The sequence below is a fragment of the Candoia aspera genome, chromosome 1 (genome assembly GCF_035149785.1).
Source record: "Candoia aspera isolate rCanAsp1 chromosome 1, rCanAsp1.hap2, whole genome shotgun sequence".
In the NCBI taxonomy this organism is placed as follows: Eukaryota; Metazoa; Chordata; class Lepidosauria; order Squamata; family Boidae; genus Candoia; species Candoia aspera.
This window is the reverse complement of record NC_086153.1, coordinates 222,902,407-222,918,747: the sequence shown is the minus strand read 5'-3', so window position 1 is coordinate 222,918,747 and position 16,341 is coordinate 222,902,407.

Sequence of the window (16,341 nt, the reverse complement as noted above, 5' to 3'; positions counted from 1 at the left end):
CTAGCTATTGGGCTGCAGTCTTGAATCTCATGCAGCAGTCATATTATGTTATAAATTCGTTTAAAATTTCTACTCTTGATTGAATAATGATCTAATATTAAGATTAAGATTATTTGGCCTTGAGGACCTATGCTAAGATGCCAAGTGCTAAGGTACTAGAGAATCATGTCGTGGTTGATTAAACTGAACCAGCTACTTTAAATGCCAGCCGCTCAACAGGATTTGGTCACCAAATTCTTCAAAACTCTGTCTCTTTAAATCCAATGGCATTGATCTGAACAAAAAGAAAAGAAAGGAAAAGAAAAGAAAAGGATTAGGAGGAACTTCAACTATGTATTCTAGTGACATTCAAGTTAGCAAAGCATAAAAATATGTGTGAGACTAATAATAATAATTCTGCCCTTCTCAAAGTGGCAAGGATTTGTGTTAATTTTCCATTATACACTTCCCAGCAACATAATGAAACTCTTGCATATTTCAGCAGGGAAGCAAAGGCAGCTGAATTGAATGAATAATAAAGGGAAGTTTGGGAGAAGGACGAAAACCCTCTGCTTTGAAGAAGCTGGTATTTCCTGGTAAGGCAAATGATAGTTTCACATTAGCTCAGATTCTAATCTGTGAATTCGAAGTAGAATGAGGAAGACATGTTCTGTAGAACACAACAAATGTATCTTCTTCTCCATCATGGCATTATATTAAAAAGGCCACCTCGTACACATAAATACTGTAGTGACTGCACTAACACCCCCCTAATTTGGAATAAGTGTTTCAATTCCTCTAAGCCATAAGAGCAGACATTGGATTTACTGGCAAAGTATAAGTATACTGCTTGCCATAGAAATGCAGTTTATTCCAGGATTAGGAAGAGCTACACTGGACAGCAGGAAACATATGACATTATTAAAATGTCCCTGATGCTGTGTTAAAATGTTATATTGGAGCTACTGGATAATTATATATTCCTTCTGTACATGTTTCCTCCTTTATCTCCTTTACCATGTAGTACTACTGTGGAAGAAGGCAAAATAGCACAGGATAAAATGTTTTATTATATAAAATGAGATTCTCCAACCCCCAATTCGTTTCATCCCCATAGATGAAATAAAGCTTGGCAGGAGTAAAATGGGTATTAATTGTATTATTATTAGATGAGGATTGGCTGTTGCAACATACAGCAGGGAAAGGAATGAGAAACACTGTTTTGAATTGTTTGAAAAACCAAACCAAACCACGGCATCTCTCAGTCTACACACACACACACACACACACACACAGGACTGAATGGTGATGTGAGCAGACCTCTCAGAACGCTCTCATAATGCCTGTCTTCTCTTCCATCGTAACTTAAGTTGGGGCTTTCTTGACTTACTTTTTTAACCTCTGTAATTAGCACATCTTGTTCTTCATATAGATGAAGTCAACTGCAATTCCACATGAGTATTGTAAACCCACCAACCCAGCCCATCCCCACCCACAGAGCTGAACTGTTGGCAACGAAATGAAAAGAAAAAGATGCATCATAAATAAGGGAAGTTTGAGATGCTGCACTGAAGAATGAAGATATATAGATACAGAAGGAAGAAGAAAAAGAAGAAGAAGAAGAAGAAGAAGGAGGAGGAGGAGGAGGAGGGGGGAGGGGGAGGGAGGGGGGGAGGGGGAGGGGAGCAGTAACTGATGAAGACATTATTAAAATCAAGTCCACCGGTGCAAAGGTTCTACATGTACCACCAACCCCAGATAGAAGTTCTGCCTCGTTACTACTTTTATTGTCCCTTACATTGACTATGTAGGGATGCGGTGGTGCTGCAGGTTAAACCACTGAGCTGCTGAGCTTGCCGATCAGAAGGTCGGCAGTTCGAATCTGCGTGACGGGGTGAGCTCCTGTTGCTAGTCCCAGCTCCTGCCAACCTAGCAGTTCGAAAACATGCAAATTTGAGTAGATTAATAGGTACCGCTTTGGTGGGCAGCTAATGGCGTTCCATGTAGTCATGCCGGCCACATGACCACGGAAGTGTCTACGGACAAACGCTGGCTCTTCGGCTTTGAAATGGAGATGAACACCGCTCCCTAGAGTCAGACACGACTGGACTTAATGTCAAGGGAAACCTTTACCTTTACCTTACATTAGGTAAAGGTAAAGGTTTCCCTTGACGTAAAGTCCAGTCGTGTCCGACTCTAGGGGGCGGTGCTCATCTCCGTTTCTAAGCCTTGGAGCCGGCGTTGTCCATAGGACACTTCCGGGTCATGTGGCCAGCATGACGACACGGAATGCCGTTACCTTCCCATCGAAGCGGTACCTATTGATCTACTCACATTTGCATGTTTTCGAACTGCTAGGTGAGCAGGAGCTGGGATTAACAACGGGAGCTCACCCCGCCGCGCGGTTTCGAACCGCCAACCTTCCGATCGACAGCTCAGCGGTTTAACCCACAGCGCCACTGCGTCCCTCTTACCTTACATTAACTGTGCATAAAATGATCATCAGGATTCTAGGTTCTTATCAGCTAGATTGTGATGAAGACAAAGAGGGTGTTTTGGTATCAGAGCATGTAGCCCAGAACTCTATGTGTGTGGCTTGTTTGCTTTGTTATCCTTAAAGTTACAAGACAGCTACTTGAAGGTCATGGCAGTAGACTGCAAAGGGAGTCCTCACTGTACGTGGTGAGTACTCTTATTATTTCAGTGAAGGTGAGGGGGGGTTGTTGTATCTTGTTCTGGGTAAACTTAGTGTAATGAACTATAATTACTCACTTAATAAATCTGGAACCTTCCTGTTCCCTTTACAGCCATTTGCAGAATTTGACTCTGCAGCAAAAAACCAATCCGCCCCCCACACACACAACAACTTTATTAGCATAATTTATACAGATTTCAGAACTCATTTTTGCTTGGCTTATAATTAGGTTCACTTTGTGTTTATTTTTATTATAAATTATTCACAGCTTTGTAAACAGAAGCAATTTGCAGTAACTATTAAGGCTTAAATTAATCTCTCAAACTGAGAGTATCAATGAAGACAATTTCAGTACCCTGAGTCTGAGGCTGGAAATAGTAGCATTCAGAGCTACCTGTCCTGTAAAATAAGAAGAGTGAAGATACCTTGTTCAACATCACTTCTGTTCATCTTGTCATTTTTTTTCATCTTTCAGTTCACTTTGGCTTGCCTTGGCAGTAACCTCTGGTTGTTTCTAAAAAAACTCACCCCCAAACTGCATATATTTCCTTCTGGCATATGAAATTCTTTCTAAGGTAGACATTTCTGCAGAGGAAGTATCACTGCCTATTTGTATACTGTTTTTCACTCACACTTATACTAATATACACTTTTACAATTCTGGTTTTAGTGGGTGAAACTGGGGGATTGGTTAGGGCCTCACATTTTAGACGCCCCTAAAATTTTGCACATTTCTTAATGGATGAAGTTTTGAAGTTTTCGCTACAACATGGGCTTGAATTACCCCAAATATAACCAGTTTTCCATTAATAAAAGAATATTCTCTTTTCTGAAACAGAAGGTAAAATATCTTAGCGTTGTTCTACACAAAACGTAGTTTAATGGTTATCCCCTGTCAAGAGAAAACATGTTCCCATGGTGACATGTGTTAATCAGACAGTCAGAGGAATTAACTAATTAACTTTTCAGCTGTCATCCTCTAAACTGTTGGCATGTTAAAATTTTAGAAAAAGAATAAGATATACTCTCTTAAAAACTGACATCCAGTAGAGCCAAGTAAGCCATTCAAAAAGTTGGAGAGGGCCACCGAAAATTAAGAGTGGTAGATTTTACCATTTTAGTTGCTTTCTATTACATTAATGGTAATCTTTAAAGTTATGTATTTGTACAAATAGTGGGGGAGAGAAGGTTTAGGAGGGACAAAAGAGGGTCTATCCCATTTTACCCTCACCCTACCCATCCCAGCTATGAATTTTAATTTGGTTTTACCAGTGGTTTCTTGACTCTTATTTGAGAGTCTTATTTGAGAGGCACAAAGTAGCATCTTCTTCTAAGATGGGTCTCCTGACATGAGAAAGTCCCGGAGTACCTTCTGGTCTAAGTTCATTCTGGTCTTTTTTATGCAATGAAGAATTCAACATTTAGCTGTAGGAAAGGGAACAATATATCAGCCCTTCTAGATAGATCAGACTAGAAATCCAATGTCATGAAGGTCAGTACTCCTTTTATTGTAAAGCTATAATAACAGAATCTTGCAAGTCTGAATGCGCTTCCCCCCTCCCTCCCTCTATCTTTGTGAGAACTAGGGAGGGGCATGTCTGAGATGCTTACTCACATCTGACCATTATCTTGGTAGCGGCTCTTCCTGCTCTGTCTCAATGTCATTCCCTCTGCCCTCTACACAATCTCAAGAAAGTAGGTTCATTGATCAGTGTCATGTTCACTGTTTCAATGTATAGTATACATCGTAATGTTTCACATGCCATGGCGCTGACAAGCATTTCTGTTTGGGAGGGAGCTGCTGTGAATCCTTGTGCCAAGCTCTGTATCTGTGTTCATTACAATGGAACGTGTTTGGGTTATGTTCTCTGTTCAAGGACTTTTCCCGCGGACCATCAGAAGCCGTTAGGAGCACCTGGGATTGTGAACTTGGGAAGATTCTATGGGGGAAGGGATCTCATTTACACCAAGGGTTTTTAGTTTGCATTTGGCATGCTTTTACCATTCTCAGCTTTCTCTGTGATCCTGCATACTATTCTTTAATAAATCAGATATCTTTGAATTCCTGCTCATGAGTCTGATAGTGTTTTAGAATAGGCAACCATTACATAAAGCTGAGAATCACCAAAGTTGTACCATTAGCTCCTACCAAGATTAGTTTCTTGTGAGGGAAAATAGTTAATGATGGCCGAGTCTAAGCTCATGACCGGGGGACTTGAGGAGACAGCTAGTTTGATGCCCGAGTCGACGGTCAAGAGCGGAGAACTGAGCCTCACCCCAGAACCTTCAGATTTCCAGGAGGAATCGAGTTCCAGTCCTGAGGTTGAGGAATCTGACAATGGGGGAGAACCAGAGCAACCAGCACCCAGCGAATCGCCTGCAGAATTGATCACCTGGGATGAAGTGGGAGAACCCCAGCCAGGATGTCCCAGGCGTCCTGGAAGCATCAGTTCCTGCTGACCCCAGATGTGGAATCTACCATGGTATCAACTGAGAGACAGCTTAACATGTGAGGGAGGGAGGAATCTCAAACCCCTGAAAGGCTAAGAGTGATGGAGGCCAAAATGGAATCGATGGAGTATATGCTAAAAAACCTGTCCCTGTCATTGGGGGGGCAGGGGAGGCATGGAGGAGATCCCAGTTTCACACAACCATCCCCCATCCTCCCATCCGGACCACTGGTGGAGCGGGGCTGGAGATGACTCTGGGATGAATCTCCACCCCGCAGGGCTCGACCACCAATGTCCCCACCCTGAAGAGGGAGAGCTACTGTAACCTGGGGCCCAAGCACTCAAGCAGCCGCTGATTCCGCTCCACCAGGAATGGGGGTGAGAGACTTTTCTGTCAAGTTTGATGGGGATCCAACCAAGTTATCTTTCTTTCTAACCAATGCTAAAAGTTACATGAGGCAGTTTGGAGCATACTTCCCTTCTGAAGAGGCTAAGATAACTGTCATTGCCACCAAGTTGAAGGGTCGAGCGGCTGACTGGTATGTTCAATTAAGTGAGGCTGACTCCCCTGAACTTGAGTATTTCGAGGACTTCATGTGGGCGTTAAAGCTGCATTTTGAGGATCCTCTGGCCAAGGCAAGAGCTAAGAAGGCGCTGAAGGATCTTACCCAGGGCCAGCTGTCTGTAGCTGATTATGCCCTGGAGTTTAAGGCTTTAGCTGGGAAAATCCCCGACTGGTCTCAGTCAACCTTAATAGAACGGTTTAAAGAGGGACTCAACAGGGACGTCCTACGGTGGGCGTTGTGCAGGGACAACCCAGAGTCATTGTATGAATGGATCTGTCTGGCAGGCAAGGCTGAGCACGCTCAGCATACCTTCATGCAAACCAGAAGACCTGAAAAACCACCAGCCACCATGAGGGGACCCCGAAGTGCTGCGACTGCTGCCCGGCTGTGAGACATGGCCGCTGTGGCTGCTAAAGTACCAGTCCCTGAACTAGGAAGGTAAAAAACAAAAATTGCAGTGCTGGCTTTGAGTAGTTCATGTCTAAACCAAAAATGTATATATTTGGTCTGGAAATGGAACAAAACAAGACCATTTGGTTCTGGATATAGACTGAAATGTAGTTGTTCCAGACATAAGTCATTTGGTGGCTGGGTTCAGGAAAAGGTCAAGGACATTGACAGATGCTGAGGAAAAGCAGGGGAGGGAGGGAAGACAGGTTAGCACAAGTGAACAGGATGGGGTGGGACATGATAGGGGGAGATATGCCCAATTAAATGCAAAATTCCAGAGGTTAGCCAGAAGAGATAAGGAATTATTTTTAAACAAGTAATGCACGGAAGTGGAAGAAGACAATAGAATAGGAAGGACAAGAGACCTCTTCCAGAAAATTAGAAACATCGGAGGTAAATTCCAGGCAAAAATGGGTATGATCAAAAACAAAGATGGCAAGGACCTAACAGAAGAAGAAGAGATCAAGAAAAGGTGGCAAGAATATACGGAAGACCTGTATAGGAAGGATAACAATATTGGGGATAGCTTTGATGGTGTGGTCAGTGAGCTAGAGCCAGAAATCCTGAAGAGTGAGGTTGAATGGGCCTTAAGAAGCATTGCTAATAACAAGGCAGCAGGAGACAACGGCATCCCAGCTGAACTGTTCAAAATCTTGCAAGATGATGCTGTCAAGGTAATGCATGCTATATGCCAGCAAATTTGGAAAACACAAGAATGGCCGTCAGACTGGAAAACATCAACTTATACCACCATACCAAAAAAGGGAAACACTAAAGAATGTTCAAACTATCGAACAGTGGCACTCATTTCACATGCCAGTAAGGTAATGCTCAAGATCTTGCAAGGTAGACTTCAGCAATTCATGGAGTGAGAATTGCCAGATGTACAAGCTGGGTTTAGAAACGGCAGAGGAACTAGGGACCAAATTGCCAATATCCGCTGGATAATGGAAAAAGCCAGGGAGTTCAGAAAAACATCTATTTCTGTTTTATTGACTATTCTAAAGCCTTTGACTGTGTGGACCATAACAAATTGTGGCAAGTTCTTAGCGGTATGGGGATACCAAGTCATCTTGTCTGCCTCCTGAAGAATCTGTATAACGACCAAGTAGCAACAGTAAGAACAGACCACGGAACAATGGACTGGTTTAAGATTGGGAAAGGAGTACGGCAGGGCTGTATACTCTCACCCTACCTATTCAACCTGTATGCAGAACACATCATGCGACATGCTGGGCTTGAGGAATCCAAGGCTGGAGTTAAAATTGCTGGAAGAAACATTAACAATCTCAGATATGCAGATGATACCACTTTGATGGCTGAAAGCGAAGAGGAACTGAGGAGCCTTATGATGAAAGTGAAAGAAGAAAGTGCAAAAGCTGGCTTACAGCTAAACCTCAAAAAAACCTAGATTATGGCAACCAGCTTGATTGATAACTGGCAAATAGAGGGAGAAAATGTAGAAGAATGAAAGACTTTGTATTTCTAGGTGCAAAGATTACTGCAGATGCTGACTGCAGTCAGGAAATCAGAAGACGCTTAATCCTTGGGAGAAGAGCAATGACAAATCTCAATAAAATAGTTAAGAGCAGAGACATCACATGGACAACAAAGGTCCGCATAGTTAAAGCAATGGTGTTCCCCGTAGTAACATATGGCTGCAAGAGCTTGACCGTAAGGAAGTCTGAGAGAAGGAAGATCAATGCTTTGGAACTGTGGTGTTGGAGGAAAATTCTGAGATTGCCTTGGACTGCAAGAAGATCCAACCAGTCCATCCTCCAGGAAATAAAGCCAGACTGCTCACTTGAGGGAATGATATTAAAGGCAAAACTGAAATACTTTGGCCACATAATGAGAAGACAGGACACTCTGGAGAAGATGCTGATGCTAGGGAGAGTGGAAGGCAAAAGGAAGAGGGGCCGACCAAGGGCAAGGTGGATGGATGATATTCTAGAGGTGACGGACCCGTCCCTGGGGGAGCTGGGGGTGTTGACGACCGACAGGAAGCTCTGGCGTGGGCTGGTCCATGAAGTCACGAAGAGTCGGAAGCGACTAAACAAATCAACAACAACAACCCCAAAACCATTTGTGCTAATGAACTTATTTTTTGGTGTGAGTGTGAGTCAGACTGTCAGTGACAACATCTTAAATGGACAGAATTTTAGAAGAAAAAAGGAATCATTAATGTATAATTTAAGTATTCCAATATACAAGAAATAGTCTCCGAATGGCTGTGAAGATAGAAACTACTTCATATAGGGCAAAAAAAGAGCAGCACTATATAATGAAGAGCTGCTTTAATAGTACGAAAAATCAATATGGGATTTAGGAGCCATCTCCACTGACCTATGATTAAGCCACATGTATTAGTAAATTGGCTATCACCAATTTCCCATATGTCTTATAATGGTATCCTACAGTATTTTCTGAATATTTTGTCAGTTTTATTTAAAAGCATCACATTTGGAGATAAGCAGCATGTTTATTTTTGCACATGATTCACATTCAAGTATTGGCGGTATAGTGTTGATATAATGTACTTTTTTCCACTTCAGTTACACTGAAAATTACAGTAAATGAATCATTATACATTTATCTATATTTTCATTGCAGCTTCATAAAAAAAAAAAAAAAAAAGGCCTGATGTCCTTTCACACCTCAAAGGAGCTCCAAATCACTTGTTTGCCCATGGTTCTCAAATCTCCAGGGCCATTATTGCTTTTTGATTGGTAAAGTCCATTGCAAAATTTAATACAGCTATTTGGTACATAGTTATGTATTAGTTCATATATTGTCTCCTAAAGTATACATTCATCAACTTTACATGAAAATGTGAATCAAATGTATTTTTTCCTCCCTATCTAAAATCCAAAGATTAGCACACCATAGACTTCAGCGTGTCTTCAGCATACAGGGTGGTAAATTCCTGTGTCTGCTGTGTGGAGTTGTGTTTCAGGGGTTGGAATACAACCAGCATGAACCAGGTTCAAGACTTCTCTCAGCCGTGGAAGCTTACTGGGTGACTTTGGGCCAACCTACCTCACAGGGTTTTTATTGCACAGAAATATGTGTTTGTGTGTGTGTGTGTGTACAGTGTGTGTGTGTGTGTGTGTGTGTATGTCCAAAAATAAATAAATATGCACAAAAATATATACAGTATGGACAGAAAAATATTCACACAGAAAAATATATCACCCTGAGTGGGATATGAATGTAACAGCTAAAGAGTACATCTACTTGTCCCATCAGGTCCTGCAGGAAAGGCATGTTATGGGTCCTGTCTACGAAAAAGTGTCATCTAGTGGGATCCAGGAAGAAAGCCTTTTCTGCCATGGCACCTGCCCTGTGGAACATCATTCCGTTGGACCTTAAATTGGCCCTGACCCTCTTGGCCTTTAGGATGGTCCTGAAGACATGGCCCTGCCATCGTGCTTGTGGAGAGCTTCTTACAATGGCTATGTTCAGTGTGACATAGTGATGGACTTTGCTGCTGATTACAGTTATTTTTGTTGTTGTTTTTCTTTTTAATGTGGTTTATTGATGGTTTTTATGTGCCTGTATATTTGTTTTAACCTGTTCCTATTTGGTTGCTGTTTTTTTAACTGTTGTGAGCTGCCCAGAATCACTGAGATGACATGTGTGGCCATACAAATTCAATAAATAAATAAACAAACTAGTTAAATACATAAATACAGTCTTATCTTTGATCTTCTTTCAAGTATCAGAGGTCAGCTAAACACAGACTGTTATTTGGAACATTCCTTCCCTTCCCTCTCCTTTGCATCACCACAGAGTGGCAGAGGGGGCTAATGGTGAAATGTTTCACAACACTGCAGTGCAAACACCTTCCCTTTTGTCTGCGAATCATGACATGTATGATGCACTCAAGGTGGGGTGGGAAGGACTTGCATCATGACATCATGCCCCATGTTTCCTCATTCTGACAAAGCCCCCAGAACCAACAGATATCTCTGTGTATCTCTGTAATGGAAACTTAGAGCCTTGGAAGTTGCTTTTCTTTGCAGCTTTTTTCTTAATGGAATAAAGCTGACCTCCTGCATCAGAAACATTTATTTTCTTTTAACCAGAGCAAACCAGGCAACATTTACATCTCCAGAGCCGTACTGATGAAAATCCTAATCCCCCACCATCTATCAAAAACTATTTTTCCATTTCTCCTAAACCCCTTTGTGTAATTTTAACCATCTGAGCTATTGAAAGTAAAATTAGGCTGAAACTCAGCTACTTTTTCATGTTTTCAATCATTCTAATCACTGCAATTCTCACAGAGGCATTGCATGATATACAAACATCTGAACACAGACAATGCACTAAGATAGTTAACCTTATTGGGTATACAGAAACAAAAGAATTTCCAGATGTTTCATGGGCATGAGAATCCATGTGAATCTTTCTTCCAAACTCAGATGCTCAGTTCACCTATTCAGATCAACAGATACAATTTATAATTCACAGGAACCTGTATTTACTGTAGTCGTTTATTATTGAATGAAAATCAATCTTATGTTATGCTACAGAAGGAATTCAAACTCTCACTTCAATATAATAATAATGATTTCCTCATTCTCCCCTGCCCTGCATGCCTTGGAAATCTCACTACAGCATGGCCCTGGCTGCATGGTTGTTTTTTCCAAGGACTTGGACCTAGAGTGCCTATGAGCAGAAGTCCACTCATGAACACTCTTGCTTGGAAGGAAATATGGACAGCTCGAACTTTGGGGGCCTTTCCTTATTACCTTGGAAAGTGAAGTTCAGGGATTGATTTGCTATGCCTCTACATTTCTATAGGAATGCAGCAGCCTTTTGTACAGTGAAAATGTTGCCTTTCAAGATGAGATGCTACAGCAAACTAGTTACATTATAATGAAGTGGAAACACTGCAGAAAGCAAGGGCTGTACTAATACTGTAGGTTTTGGAGTAGAACACATTCCATGTTATTTTTATTAGACCTGGGTGAAGTGGCTTCAGTTCATTTCAAGATGTCAGTCCAGATCATTGTAGCCTTCTGCTTCAAGGTGGCTCCTTGACAAAGAAGACTAAGTCACTTCTCCTCAACCCCTCAAGTTGAAAGCTATCAGTGTCAGAACCCACAATCAAAGAATTGTTAAATTGTTTGATTGTGTTCTCTGCCATTGAAGCAACGCATGTCAAGCTCCGGACGGGAGGTGGAGAGGTGCTGAAGGTGAGAAAGAATTATGTTTCGTCTAATGGTGGGGTCCAAGGTCGTATCAGGAGGAGATGGCCAGAGCTGGAATGCTGACCTGTTGAGGGAAAGGGGGGATGGAATGTGAAGGGGGTTCTGACGTGTCTGTGTGCTTTTTATTAGGTAGTCTGTGTGAGAATTTTTTTAGTCATGGCTTTTTGCTTTAATCTGTACACATCGTCAATAAATCTGAAATGTGCATTTCACCTGGATGCATGAGTCAGAACTTTATTGAGTCAACTGTGTCAGAACTTTACAATCAGATCAAAGCAGGCTAACTTGATCTGGCTTGCTGCTTTGATGTGATAGAAAGTGCATAGCTTTGATTTGGTGTCCAAATCAAGGTGGGATGTCTATGTTGATCCGCACAACCCAATTCCTAAACCCATTTTCCTAAATTAATGACATGAAAAAACAGTGAAGTTGTTTTTAAAAAAAAACAAATAGTTTTCGAAACTCTCATCTTTCTTACTGTTTGCATTTTAAAGTGAGTGTTGTGGGGGAGGTCCTTTAAGCCTGCTGCTAATGTCTGAGAACATGGTAATAGAAGAATAATGAAAGTTATCAATGAAAGTATGTTTGATGAAATGTCAGGAAACTTGCTTACTTCTCAGCAGCTATTGGCCTCCTGGCAGGGTAGTAGCCATATTGATCTCTAGGAGAATGCTGTTCCAGAGGGGAGGCACAGTGATAGAGAATGGCCACTTCTTGGGTCCATTCCATCTGTGGTCCCATCAGATGACACAGTTTAATCAATGGGACCTGAATATGCCAACTCTGTCTGATCAGACAGGACATGCAGAAATTACTGGAGATGGATGCTCCCTCAGATAGTCAGGCCCTAGGCCATGAAGGGCTTTATGGGTGGAAACCAGCACCTTGGCTTGCACCTGGAACTAACTGGCCACCAGTGCAGCTCACAAAACAGAGGTGTTACATGAGCATAACTGCCCCGCCACCCCATTCTGGTCCAGTTGAAAGTCTGCCTGAGGTCTTCATGGGTAGCCCCATATGGAGAGTACTGAAGTAGTGCATAGACAAGGTGACTAGGGCATGAATGATTGTTTGGAGGTGGAAGATATGAAGGCAGGTAGTCCTAGGAATTGGCTGCATGTCATAGAGGAATCTGTGTAAAGAGGATTTCTGGTGATGCAGAGCATTGCAATTTCATTCAGCCAAGTTGCAGTTTCAGTCTCTCTTCCAGTTAAGTGTAGAAATACCAGAATGGAGGAGCAAGGAATACAGAACATATCATTATCATATCCCCCACCCCCCTGCCTGCCGCCCAGTTACTTTTGCTGAATGATGGAAGAGAAAGTAATCCTCTTATCCCCTGTCAATTAGTGTTCCATCTCTATTTGGAGCTGTATAAAACTTCATTAGATGTTAATTGAATCAAAGCATTTTCATTCCCTTCACAATTCCTACTCATCTAACCCTGTATCTGTATCTGTACCTATACCAATATCTATACCTGCCTGGCAGTTAGTTCCACTGAACTCATTTGTATATAGTTGCATTGTAATTCAAATGCTTGGATTTAATTTCTGGGGAAATTGAGGTAGATGAAATTTGGTATCAACACCAAGGCTTAGGGTGGGATTCAGAAGAATTTAATAATAAACACAAAACTTCAACAAACTTCTTAGAACATCAGTTTTAAGGTAAGTAACTCCATTAACTCTTTAGTAATTAGTGACAAGAAGGAATTCCTTTCTTTCTCCCTTAACTTTTAGTTGATTTTATCCTGTAGCAATGCCCTCTTCCTTTCACAAACTTAGAATTTAGATTTCTTTTCCATCCCTAGTCACACATTTTCTCTTCCAGAACCTGATTGCCAATGGAAGAAGAGACATGAGGGAAGAGGACCAAGAAGAAAAATAGAGGGAACAGAAACAGTTTGTATTTTTTAAAATAATTTTTATTGCAACTTTTAAAAAAGAAATACAGAAAAAAGTTTTAAAAACAAATTAGCATTAATATCCAACAAATTAAGCAATTATGAAACTGTAATACCAAAATGAACAGAGAGAGAGAGAAAAATTAACAAATAAACAGAAACACCCTACATCATTTACTGAATTAATATTAAACATGTCACATATTAACTTAAATATGTAATAACAATGTATCAAATTGTGCATAAAAATTGCCTATTCTTATAAAATGTTATGAAATCTATGTCAAAGGGAAATGTATAAAGTCATTTTTGAATTAGAAGAAAAGAATATCCTTTTTAAAAAATGGATATATTACACATTTCTTGAATCCAGTCTTTGATATCCATGTTAATAGTACTTTTTTCAATCTTTTAATATAATTCTCTTGGCTGCTACAGCCAATGTTCCTCAAAAACAGTCAGATTTCACAATTTTGGAATATAATTCAAAATAACATTAACATCTTTAACTTGAAAGCATTTATCCAGACATCTATTTATATATATTACAATATTCTTCTAAAAAGGAACTAAAACCTGACATGACCAAATCATATGAATTAATATACCTTCAAATATTTTACATCACCGACAAAGAAAATCTGCAGCCCATTCTTTCTGATACATTCTCTGAGGAGTCCAATAGACTCAGAATAAAATCCTTCAGCAGATGAATTTCAATTTACAGTCAAAAGAAACAAACTTAACATGTTTTGAGACTTGGGCTATTAATGCTTAGAATTGATTATTCTAAATCTTTATTCCATAAGTCATAAATATCAGTAACTTTGACTTTTAAAATATTTTAAGTTTCTGATTTAATTTTGAAGTCAGTTTAATTTCAGCAACAGACTGAAAATATCTCAGGCTTTCTGAAACGGCTAAGGTGTCTGGTTCATACTGAAAATTCAGAACATGCTGAAGTTGATAATATTCTCACTGATGTGTACTAGGCAAAGAAAATTCTATATACAGTTGTTGAAAATTCTTAAAATAATCATTACAAGGGAAGTAAGTATTCCAGGCTCTGGCCATACTTTCCAATAGAATGTCTTTCCACCTAGAGTTTTTCCACAAAGTTCATGAAACTCAGCATCAAAACCCAATTGATGCTCCAATAGGGCCCAAATAAGTGTGACTGCACTTAACCAGAAAGATCATTTTTATGGTGGCCCAAGTAATTGCCAGGCTCTTCACAGAGAGATATGATAACTTTTCAATAAAACCCATAGAGGTTGATATTCGGTGAAATTCTCATTCCATATAAATATAAATAATAAAATAAATACCCAGTGGTATTTTTGAAAGTCTGGTAAATTAAAATCTCCTTCTTCAGAGGTAGTCTCAGTCAGTGCAATCCATAGTGGCTTGTCTTGTCATATTAATTTCCTTATAAGTCTATTAACCTGAATAAATGTTACTTATTAGAGTACCTCTTAAAATATACTTCAATCAGGGAATAACAGTAATTTTAATAACATTTATTTCACCCAACCAACTTAATGGAATTTTAATCCATCTATTAATATCCAGAGGAACGTTGTCTAAGATATCTGACATATTAAATTGGAAATATTTTTGGTATATTTAATTCTAAATATTTAACATATCCTATATATATGACAGAACCTAACATCTTACATTCATCTTTTAAAATACCAGATCCCAAAGGAAGTAAATTAGATTTTTCTCAATTAATTTTATAACCTGAGTATTATCCAAATTGTTGGACCACTCTCATCCAGACTGAGATGGGTGAATAATGCATGGTAAGACTCTGCAATTGCCAAGCCATCGAAGTGGTTAAAAATTTAGTATCTACATTAAGTAATAAAATGGCTCTATAACTTGCACAAAATGTAGGATCTTTACCTGGTTCTAAAATCAATCTTATAAAAGCCTCATAAAAAGATAAAGGCAATTTACTAGATTTAAATGATTCATTATAAACCTCTAACAACATTGGATTCAATAAATCTATTTAAAATGTACACTGTTCAGCTGGAAAACCATCCAGCAGGGGCTTTCCCATTTTTCATCAATTGAATTGTCTCCATTCTCTCTTGTAACATCAAAGGTGCTTTCAAGATATTCACACAGTCCTGCAATAATGGTTGAATATCAGTCTTACTCAAAAAATTACCCATTTGCTGTTCATGAGCCATATCATCAAGCATGTATGCAATTGAAAGAATTCTAAATTAATGGATTTACTACCTGTGAGTCTCAATCCTTCATTTGTTGATATTTTGGAGTTTGTATTTTACTGTTACAATTGATCTGCTAATAATTTACCTGCTTTTTCACCAGATTCCCAATATTTTAACTTTAATTTCTTCAAAGAGAATTTCAGCATAGAAATTCCCCATCTGTAACTTAGCTAATATAAATGCATTATAAATCTGCTCTATGGGGTCCTTGCATATGCGAATAAACATTTTTTAACCAAGTTCTTCATAAATTTATAAGTAAGATAAACAGTAATACACTGACATATACAAACCTTATATGCACCCCATACAGTTTGTAAACTGGGAGAATTTCAGATGAGATCAAATCAAACTGCTGTGTATGTCATCTAATACAATCAACAAAATCATCATCCCATATCAATGAGCTATTAAAATACCATTAACTAATGGAGAGTCTTTAAAATGAACTATTAATATAATTGAAGCAAGTTCTGAAATCACAATAAAATTAATTTTGGAATTGGAAACTTTGTTAAGTAAAGTAAGAAAAAAGAAATAAAAAATAATCCAGTCTAAAACAGGTCCTCTAAGCATAGAAAATAAAAGTATACTCTCTGTTTGATGGAGAATGTATCCAACCAATATCCTTCAAGTTAAATTGTTCCATGGAATCTTTCATCATTTTCCAATTTTGATTATACAGTAAATGCATTTTTGGGGAGAAGTATTTCTAGCCTATTGAAAAATAATATCAAGTTTTAGATCTTAACCAACAATTAAGAGATCAAAACACCTAGTAAACAGATTTGAAAAACTTCTATGAAATGTTTCTGGGTTATTTTTTG